General features: G+C 45.9%; 1 pseudogene across 1 annotated transcript; it reads left to right on the top strand.

The window, feature by feature from the left end:
• The first annotated feature begins 1811 nt into the window (after positions 1–1811).
• On the top strand, positions 1812–4412 carry LOC307052129 (eukaryotic translation initiation factor 2 subunit 3-like; annotated as a pseudogene). Its single transcript has 3 exons — positions 1812–2710; positions 2918–3294; positions 3591–4412. The product of its transcript is annotated as a eukaryotic translation initiation factor 2 subunit 3-like (transcript).
• The last annotated feature ends 6266 nt before the right edge of the window (positions 4413–10678 follow it).

Here is a 10678-nt window from a genome sequence, read left to right as displayed (position 1 = left end):
GGTGTTTTTGGATTGACTGCTCAGTGCTAGGCACTGTGTTTGCCGCTGAGTGCTGGACAGAGAGGGGAACAAGGCACAGCCCCTGCCCACAAGGATCTCGCCATGCACAACAAATACACCATCTGACCAGCTGTCCCACCTGCAGCCTGTGAGCAGCTGCAAGTTTACAGCTTTGACATCCACTTGAAAGAACGATGCCATGCCTGCTTCCACAGGTGAACCAAATATATTTGACTGGTTCCATTGGCCTCATATTGGTCTTACTATGTCTTTCTCTGACTCTCAATGACTTTTGCTCTCTAGGGTTGGAAAAATTGGGACAAATGGTCACTGAGCTTATTGAGAATGTTTTATGATGCTCTGTAAAAAATAGGGTCTTGGGTGAAAAATACACATGGTCTCACTGGGAGAAGAAGGCATCAGGAAAGGGAAGGGACTGGGGATTGAAACTTCCTGGGCCTTGTGGCTCCAGCCTGCTGAGGACAGGAGCTTGGCTTTGATGGCAGGCCTTTGGTGATATTTCTGGCTGCCTGGCCCCAAGGGTACGAACCGGAGTGTGTTCCCAGCTCGCCACGGGGAACTTTCTGGATGGCTTTATTATTCAGAGCATATGATGCTTTGGCTCCAGTAGCCGGAGACAGTCAGCGATTCTGCAGAGCTGGGTTCTCAGCAGCAGAGGTGAACATGTGGGTGGTTTCAGACACAGGAGGTTTGGCTCAGTCCTTCTTAGAGCCAGCCTCCCGCAAAGCAGCCAGAATCACTTGGCCCCCTGGGCCCTAATCCAGGCCTGAAATGTGACAGCGTGGGGAGAAATGGGAAGGGAGTGGCCTCTGACTGTATCCCCCCTGGACTGAAGCACTTAGAGGGTGGGGAATGCAGCTGATTCTTTTTTGTATCTCCCAAGCCTGATGCCCTGGGACAGGTGTCTTGTATCTCATATGCTGAGGGCTTACTATATGCTAGGCATTCGTTCATTTAATCCTCACAACAACCCCATGTGATAAATTCTACTATTATTCTCATTTTATAGGTAGCTGAGGCTCAGGGTAGTGGAGGAGGATCACACAGATTACAGAGCTGTGCTACCCTATCATGTCTCAGCATGGCCCTCAGAGAGCAGACAGTCAGCAGAGTGGGAGGGTGGTGAGGATTCTCTTACATGTGGCTGCTTGGGATGGGGCCTGGAATAGAAAGCAGCTAACTCCTGGGACAAGCCTTCAACTTGGTACAGAGCCTTGACCATCCTGGCTCTAAGAAGTATGGCATTAACTATTTGGAGAATAACATAGAATGTAGCATTTTGTCGCTTCACTAAGGCCTTACTTTATATCAATAATAATACAAGTACATAACCAGTCCATTAAGGTCTTATTTCTTTTCAGTCACTGAGGCAAGGGCTTTATGTATATCATTTCATTTAATCCTCACATCAAGCCATGAATACGTATTATTATCCTTCTGAGGAGAGAGACATTAAATAACTTGGCCAAGGTCACAGCTAGTGAGTTACAGAGCCAGGATTCAACTTAAGAATGCGTGGCTCCAAGAGCTCCTGATTCTCTGAGCATCAGAGACCTGGCTCAATTCCTGGTTCCTCCATGAACCAACTGTGTGCCCTTAGCAAGTCGGTTAACTTTTCTGGGCCTCATTTTCCACATCTGTGAAATGGGTAGGTTGAGCTAGATGATGTGTTAGGCCCCCTCCGTCTCTGACATCTAGACTTTGAATCCCTTGAGGGATATATCACTTATGTATCCCCAACACCTAGCAGAGGGCCTGGCCCAGAGTGGGTCTAGGTCAACATCCGTTGAGCTAAATCTATCCTGATGGGGCCCCAGCTCTTAGCTCCACAAGTAGTTGCCATTTCCAAATCTCTGCATTTCATAGCCTCCCCCATCCAAAGATACCATAATTTATACATTTTGATTGTTTTCCATTTTTCCTATTTAAAAAAAACGTGGGCTTCCCTGGTGGCGCAATGGTTGGGAGTCCGCCTGCCGATGCAAGGGACACGGGTTCGTGCCCCGGTCCGGGAGGATCCCACGTGCCGTGGAGCGGCTGGGCCCGTGAGCCATGGCCACCGAGCCTGCGCGTCCGGAGCCTGTGCTTCGCAACAGGAGGGGCCACAGCAGTGAGAGGCCCGCGTACCGCAAAAAAAAAAAAAAAAAGAAAAGAAAAAGAAAAAAACATTACTGGCCCAAGGAGGTGGGGCCCGCCACCAGGGGGATCCGTCCGCCGTCGTCGCAAAGTGGAACCCTGCCACGCAGTCGGCCTGCCACGCGGTCATTCTGCCGGCAGGCACTGTACAAATCCATGGGGAGAAAAGTCCAAGCAGTGAGGCCTCCGCTGCACCGGCCATCCTCTTCTCCCAGGCCTGGGCCCTAGTTGGCCCTCCCGCCTCCGCTGCCCCGCCCTGCACAAGGGGGCTTGCGAATGGTCAGGCAGCCACCCGGACGCCTTCCTTCCTCTCCGGGCAAGATGGCGGGGTGCGAGGCTGGTGTGACTTGAGGGCAGCCGCACCTTTCTCGGCAAGATCTCAACACTTTGGATGTTACCAAGTTGACGCCACTTTCACATGAAGTTATCAGCAGACAGGCCACAATTAATATAGGTACAATTGGTCATGTAGCTCATGGGCAATCTACGGTTGTAAAAGCTATTTCTGGAGTTCACACTGTCAGGTTCAAAAATGAACTAGAGGGCTTCCCTGGTGGCGCAGTGGTTGAGAGTCCGCCTGCCGATGCAAGGGACACGGGTTCGTGCCCCGGTCCGGGAAGATCCCACATGCTGCGGAGCGGCTGGGCCCCTGAGCCATGGCCGCTGAGCCTATGCGTCCGGAGCCTGTGCTCCGCAACGGGAGAGGCCCCAGCAGTGAGAGGCCTGCGTACCGCAAAAAAAAAAAAAAAAAATGAACTAGAAAGAAACATTACAATCAAACTTGGCTATGCTAATGCTAAGATTTATAAACTTGACGACCCAAGTTGTCCTTGGCCAGAATGTTATAGATCCTGTGGAAGTAGTACACCTGATGAGTTTCCTACAGATATTCCAGGGACCAAAGGAAACTTCAAATTAGTCAGACTTGTTTCCTTTGTTGACTGTCCTGGCCACGATATTTTGATGGCTATTATGCTGAACGGTGCCGCAGTGATGGATGCAGCTCTTCTGTTGATAGCTGGTAACGAGTCTTGTCCTCAGCCTCAGACTTTCGAACACCTGGCTGCTACAGAAATCATGAAACTGAAGCATATTTTGATTATACAAAATAAAATTGATTTGGTAAAAGAAAGCCAGGCTAGGGCTTCCCTGGTGGCGCAGTGGTTGAGAGTCCGCCTGCCGATGCAGGGGACGCGGGTTCGTGCCCCGGTCCGGGAAGATCCCACATGCCGCGGAGCGGCTGGGCCCGTGAGCCATGGCCACTGAGCCTGCGCGTCCGGAGCCTGTGCTCCGCAACGGGAGGGGCCACAACAGTGAGAGGCCTGCGTACCGCAAAAACAAAAAAACAAAAAAACTATGCTGTATTAAATGCTTTAAAAATGAAATTAATTAAATAATAGACTTTAAAAAAAAAACCAACAAAAGAAAGCCAGGCTAAAGAACAGTATGAACAGATCCTTGCATTTGTACAAGGTACAGTAGCAGAAGGAGCTCCTATTATTCCAATTTCTTCTCAGCTAAAATACAATATTGAAGTTGTCTGTGAGTACCTAGTAAAGAAAATTCCAGTACCCCCAAGAGACTTTACTTCAGAACCCTGACTTATTGTTGTTAGATCCTTTGATGTCAACAAACCTAGCTGTGAAGTTGATGACCTTAAGTGGGGTGTAGCTGGTGGTAGTATTCTAAAAGGAGTATTAAAGGTGGGCCAGGAGATAGAAGTCACACCTGGTATTGTTTCCAAAGATAGTGAAGGAAAGCTCATGTGTAAACCCATCTTTTCCAAAACTATCGCTTTTCGCAGAGCATTAATGATCTTCAGTATGCTGCTCCAGGAGGTCTTATTGGAGTGGGAACAGAAACTGACCCCACTTTGTGCCGGGCTGACAGAATGGTGGGGCAGGTACTTGGTGCAGTTGGAGCTTTACCTGAGATCTTCACAGAATTGGAAATTTCCTATTTCCTGCTTAGACGGCTTCTAGGTGCACGCACTGAAGGAGACAAGAAAGCAGCAAAAGTGCAAAAGCTGCCTAAGAATGAAGTGCTTATTGGTGAACATAGGATCCCTGTCGACAGGAGGAAGAGTTAGTGCGGTCAAGGCTGATTTGGGCAAAATCGTTTTGACTAATACTGTGTGCACAGAAGTAGGAGAAAAAATTGCCCTTAGCTGAAGAGTTGAGAAACACTGGCGTTTAATTTGTTGGGGTCAAATAAGAAGAGGAGTGACAATCAAGCCAACAGTAGATGATGACTGAAGAATTAAATAACAGATTTGGATGAAGTCAGAATTTCTCTTAACCTAGGGGTATATTTTCAAAGCAATAGTGAGGAATTAATTTCACAGTTCATTACCTTAAGAGTAGCTGTAAGGTTATTCTCATTTTTTAGTGATGAAATGTTAACCTCTAAAATAGGGTCTACAATAAATGTAAAAATTGGCATAATGTTGGATTGAATCTACATTTTACCAGAAACTAATCATTCCCAAATAATGTCTAATTTATACATCAGTGCACGTTTGAAAGGAAACTGCTACAACCAGCCTTTGCTGTAGCACACATACCACTGAATCTGTTTGAAATAAAATTTTTCTTCTTAAGAAAAAAAATGTTCCTGTATGTCTCTCTCTTTTTACTTTCCTGCATGTCTCTTAATGGACTAAAGTATCACTTAGTGTATATCCAGATGTGGAGTTTTTGGGCCATGGGGTGTACACAAATCCCTCTCAAAAGTTGTTGTAGGAATTTACATTCCCACCATGTGTAAGAGCTACCCTTTCCCCATATCCTTCCAAAACTGAAGTTGGTCAGATTTTTAAAATTTTGTCAGTTGGCTGAGTGTGAAGTGGCATAAATATATTTTAACTTTTCATAGTGGAAATTTTCAAGTATTTACACAATAGTAGAAAGAATAGTATAATGAACTTCTACTGTACCTATCATTCACCTTCAACAATTAATAACTCCTTATCAATTTTGTTCCCTTTATATTCTACCACGCATTGTTTTTAACTGAATCCCAAATATCATACCATTTCATCTGTAAATATTTCAGCAACATCTCTAAAAGATAAGACCTCCCCTTTTTAAACACAACCACAATACATCATCAAACAGCACCAAATGTCAACAATTCCTTAATATTATCAAATATTCGAGTCAATGTTCACATTTCTCCAATTATACTATTTTTTTATATTTGTTTGAATTGGGATTCAAACAAGTCCATACATTTTTATTATTTTTTTTTTTATTTTTTGGCCACACTGTGTGGCATGTGGGATCTTAGTTTCCCGACCAGGGATGGAACCCACGCCCCCTGCGGTGGAAGTGCAGAGTCTTAACCACTGTACCACCGGGGAAGTCCCAGGGTCCATACATTGTGTTTGGTTAATATTTGCTAAGTTTCTCTTAATGTATACGTTAAATCTCTGTCTCTCTTTTTTAGTATCTTGACATTTATTTGTTAAAGAAATCAGATTGATTTTCCTGTTACACTTCTTCCTAGTTTAGCTTTTGCTAAATGCATCCCTGGGGTGTCATTTCATGTGTTCCGCAGTCCCTCTATTTCCTGTAAGCTGGTAGTCCGGTCAAGAACAGGGGTTAACAAACTATAGACCATGGGTCAAATCTAGCCCCTACTCTTTTTTGTAAACAGAGTTTTGTTGGAACACAGCCATGCCCATTTGTTTACTTATTGTCTATGCCTGGTATTTGTACTATTCAACAGCAGAGCTGAATAGTTGCAACAGAGATTAGAGCTATATAGCCTGTAAAGTTTAAAATATTTGTTACCTGGCCCTTTAGAGAGAAAGTTTGTCAACCCCTGCGTCTAAAGTCTTGATTAGACTCCTGCTTGATTTTGGAGGCATGATTTCTTCATAGGAGGTGGTATTGATTCCATCAAAAGGCCCATCATGTCACGTTGTTTCTGTTTTTGTAATATTTTCAGTTAGATCAACTAATTCATAACAAGTGATGATATCCCAAGTCAATCCTTCTTCATTCCTTTTTCATTTTATTTGTTGGAATGCTTATGTAAAGAGCAGCTTCCTCTCCTTTACTATTTGGTCGCCTGAGGCACAGTTCTTACAGGAAAGACAGAACAAGTGCTTAATTGTTTCCCTTTATTTACTAGTTTTCAAAATAATGAATTGAGGGCTTCCCTGGTGGCACAGTGGTTGAGAGTCCGCCTGCCGATGCAGGGGACACGGGTTCGTGCCCCGGTCTGGGAAGATCCCACATGCCGCGTAGCGGCTGGGCCCATGAGCCATGGCCGCTGAGCCTGCGCGTCCGGAGCCTGTGCTCCGCAACGGGAGAGGCCACAACAGTGAGAGGCCCGCATACTGCAAAAAAAAAATAAAATAAAATAAAATAAAAAATAATGAATTGATTTCTTCATATCTTCTGAAGATGATCACTGAGGTTTTTTGTTTATTTTTAATATATCATTGTAGACTCGTGGATTAAAATATATTTGATGTTTTTCAGCTAATTGCAGTTATTTTCTTTACTGATGCTCAAATTGTCCTGACTTTGGCCAATGCGAGACTCTTCAGTTGTCTGCTGAGTCTCTTTGCCATAACTAGCTTCCTTGATCGTTGGCATTAAAAGATAGTCTAAGTACATATTGTGCATTTTCTGTCCTAAAGCTGGTATCAGCTATTTATTTGTTTGTTTGTTTATTGAGGAGCCTGGTTCCTTTTAGTGTGAAATAGTATTTAGAGACTACAGTCTGGACAATGAAGTTGCTTTCTAAATTGTTGCTCATTGTTTCTAGACCTGAAAACAGTAGGCAGAGCTAGAGAATATGTGTCTGTTTTCAGGTCAGCTGCATCAAAGATTGACCCTGAAACTTCCATTTTAAACCCAGAATTATAAGATTTTCACTGAACCCCTTTCATCCTTCATATGTTTTCTCTGGAACCAAGTCCTGGTTCTCAGCACCAGCAGCATCAGAACTCATTTGCTTCATCCCACACTACCTAGCCGACAGTCCCAGAATAACAATTCCAATGCTGCCGCTAACAATATGATGACTGAAAACCGGCAGCCCTTTATAAACATCAGAGTGAAAAATTCTGAAAATGAAACAGGAGAGGACCTCAGCAGGAAGGGTCTGTGCTGACCCCATATAACTGTGTGGCAGTTTGCATTACTGCTGGAATTTTTAATACTGTATTCTGTTGGTCAGGATTTTGTTCTTCAGTGTGATCCACTCTTAAAATCATAGTTTTTACCCTTTTAAGTGTCTAGAGAATGGAGAAACAGGAAGTTATAGCAGTGTAGGCTGGTGAGATGATTGTTGGGTTGGTAACCCACGTATGCTGGTAAGCTCCAGGCTTCAGTTTCCCTCCCTAATACATGAGGATAAAGAGAGGAAGGAGATATTTGCAGGAGGGGCTTTGGGGCAAGTCAAGTCATCCCTCTGAATCATTTCCTTATCTATTAAAAAAGAGGGGGCAGGGATTGGACTTTACTCTCGCCACAGCAGTTTTCTTTCTGTTCTCCAAACACACCTGCTCAGGGCCTTTGCACTTGTAGTTCCCTGTGTCTGGAACACTCTCTATCCAGCTCTTCCAATGATTGGTTCCTTGTCATTACTCAAGTCTCACCTTCAACATCACCTCCTCAGAGAGAGCCTCTCTGACCCCATAATGTACAATAGCAACAGCCATTACTTGATCGTATCGCCTATTTCCTTTCTTCAGGGGACTGTTACCTATCTGATCTGTTTACTTGTTTAGGTCTAGCTCCCCTCTTTCTAGAATGCAAGCTCAACAGGAGTAAGATCCTTGACTTTCTTGTTCACTGATGTATCCCTAGGCCCTAAAACAGGCCAGGCAGGCACAAAATAGTTGCTGAATAGTGATGCCTATTGAATGAATGAATTCCTGGTAAATGAATAGATGGCTTAGAGAATCTCCAAAGTCCTTTTTAGCTCTAAGTGTGAGTGTAATACAATATACAATACAGTGAGTGTGAACTTACACACAAGCATGACTGTGCCATTTTACAGATGTGGAAACTGAGGCAGTGAGGGACTTGCCAGAGGTTTCACAGAGAAGGCAGTGGTGTGGTCTAGAGCACCTATGGGAAGTCAAAAACAGGGGATTCAGGTTTGGGTCCTCATACCATCCTACCCCATCAACCTTCCTTCGAATAGCCAGGCGAACTCAACAAGCCCTTTACCTCTCCCAGCACGGTTTTCCCATCTGAAAGAGAAGGCGTACTGTTAACTCTGATTGAGGGTGACTGTGAAATAATGAAGCTTCCTAAACTGAACAGTACTAAGCATTTTGCAGAATGTTTTGCCCTTTCTTTACTCCCATTTAATTCCTGGAGTTGGGGGCTGGGGAGGGGAAGGAAGCCCAGGACCAGGGCTGTGGGGGAGGGGCAAGCCAGCTGGTTGCCACAGTTTGTTTACTCCCTGGTCTGCCCCTAGCCTAGCAGCTCTCACCTGCTCAGGTAAAGAGGTAGGGGGAGCCTTGCTCAGCCAATGAACTGCTGTCCTTCTCTTAAAGGCACCCAGCAGCTGGCAGGAAAACCAGCCCTGCGATCTGGAGAGCTCCTAGGCAGATGCCAGGAGGCAGCTGTGCAAGCTAGATGTAGCGAAGCCCTCTATGGCCACGCTGTGACCCCAGGCCTGGTCACTCCACGTCCTGGAGGGTGCTTTCTTCGGGAAGGCCTCCTCCACCTTGCCCAGAGCAGGCTTTCCAGGAGTCTCCCACGCCTAGCTGCCTCTGCAGACACCTGGGGAGGAAAGACAGCGTGGCCTTGGCAGCTGCCAGCCAGGAAGGAGCCCACAGGTGCCAGGGAGAAGCCATTTCCCTATCCAGATCCCCTTCAGCAACCCTGGTGAGTCCTGATGCTCTGGCCTTCTCGAACCTCATCACAGAAGGGTGGGGTGGGAAGATGCCTCTCCTGAGGGGCAGAAACCTTGGGTGCCAGTTCCAGCCCTGCTGTGTGACCTTGAGCAAGTCACTCCAGCTCTCCGAACCTCACATGTCCCATCTGGGAAAATGAGGAGCTCACACTTCCACGTCAGCTTGCCCCTTGTATTACTTTCGCCTGTCACACTCCTTGTTTTGAAAGATTTTTGGCTGCCAAGCTGTACCTGTTACGTAAGTCGTTAATTGGTTTTTCCTCTTGTATGTTAATTGGGGCCCTATCACAATCAATCAGTGTTTTCTGGTCAGCAGGAACAAACCCTGGCATTACCACTGAGCTGATGTAAGTTTAACCATAGCAAAGAAATGTGGTGTTTTAGTCTGTGAGATCTTATCTAGAAGCAATATTTGATGTTCATTTGACCTCTTGAAATAGGAGAAATAGGGCATGGGAAGTAGTTCCAGAGAATGGGGACCCTAGGTGAGAAGCCCCTAGATCTAGCTTGCATGGTGTGTGAGGGTACCAGGCAGAAATACTGACTTCACACCCCAAGCCCAGCTTTGATCTCTACAGTGCTGCCTGCCACATGGGATGCATTCCTGAAAGTGGGACCCTTTGGCCTGAAAACTTCCTGTGTGGGGTTGGACTGTTCCCAGGTGTCCGCACACTGGGTTCATTCCCCAGCTCTGAGTGAGGCTGGGGAACCCTGGGTTGGGGAACTGAGGTCTCCCTCAGGCCTCTGCTGGTGGGTAGCCCGGGGTGGGCGGCGGGGGGAAGGTGGAGGAGGTGATGGGAACAAGTTACTGTGAGCGCAGGGCCTGAAAGCCAGGAGTGTACGGTGGACACAGCTTGTGCTGGGAATCAGGAAACAGGGCTAATCTGCATTGACTAGCTCTGTGACCTCAGGCTAGTCTCCCTAACCTCTTTGAACCTCAGTTTTCCCAGCTGTAAAATGGGGATTATAATCTTGGCAATGTTCACCTACCAGGATTATTCTTAGAACCAAATAATATTGTGTATTTCATGGAAGCTTAAATTTCACAGTCTTTAAAATGCATCCAAAATTCAGAGATTAAAAGAACCACAAACATGCATTTTAGAATCGATGCAGTAGAGTAATGGATATTTTGTAAAATGTGAGCACCATGATAAACAATTATTTCAGTGATGAGGGAGTGGTGACTACTTGTTGTTTCTTTTCCTTTTTAAAAGTTCCGTTTATTGGGATTTTTTGAAACGTAGACTCATAAACAAAAAGCAGGACAGAACAGCTCATTGAGTAATGGTATCTTCTAATGACTTCTGAAACTCAAACCCAGGCCTGGAATGTGGCCCTAGTACATGAGGCAGTATGATATGTGGTTAGAGCGTGCACTTTGGAGTTAGGCAATGTTGGGTTCAAATGCAGGCTGGGAGACTTACTGGTGACCTTGAGTGTAAGTCACTGTGCTTTTCTATGCTCAGTCTCTTCTAAATTCTAAAATGGCGGGCTTCCCTGGTGGTGCAGTGGTTGAGAGTCCACCTGCCGATGCAGGGGACACGGGTTCGTGCCCCGGTCCGGGAGGATCCCACATGCCGCGGAGCGGCTGGGCCCGTGAGCCATGGCTCCGAAGCCTGTGCTCCGCAACGGG

The sequence above is a fragment of the Hyperoodon ampullatus genome, assembly GCF_949752795.1.
Source record: "Hyperoodon ampullatus genome assembly, chromosome: 4".
Taxonomy (NCBI): Eukaryota; Metazoa; Chordata; class Mammalia; order Artiodactyla; family Ziphiidae; genus Hyperoodon; species Hyperoodon ampullatus.
This window is presented reverse-complemented; position numbering and strand designations above follow the sequence as displayed.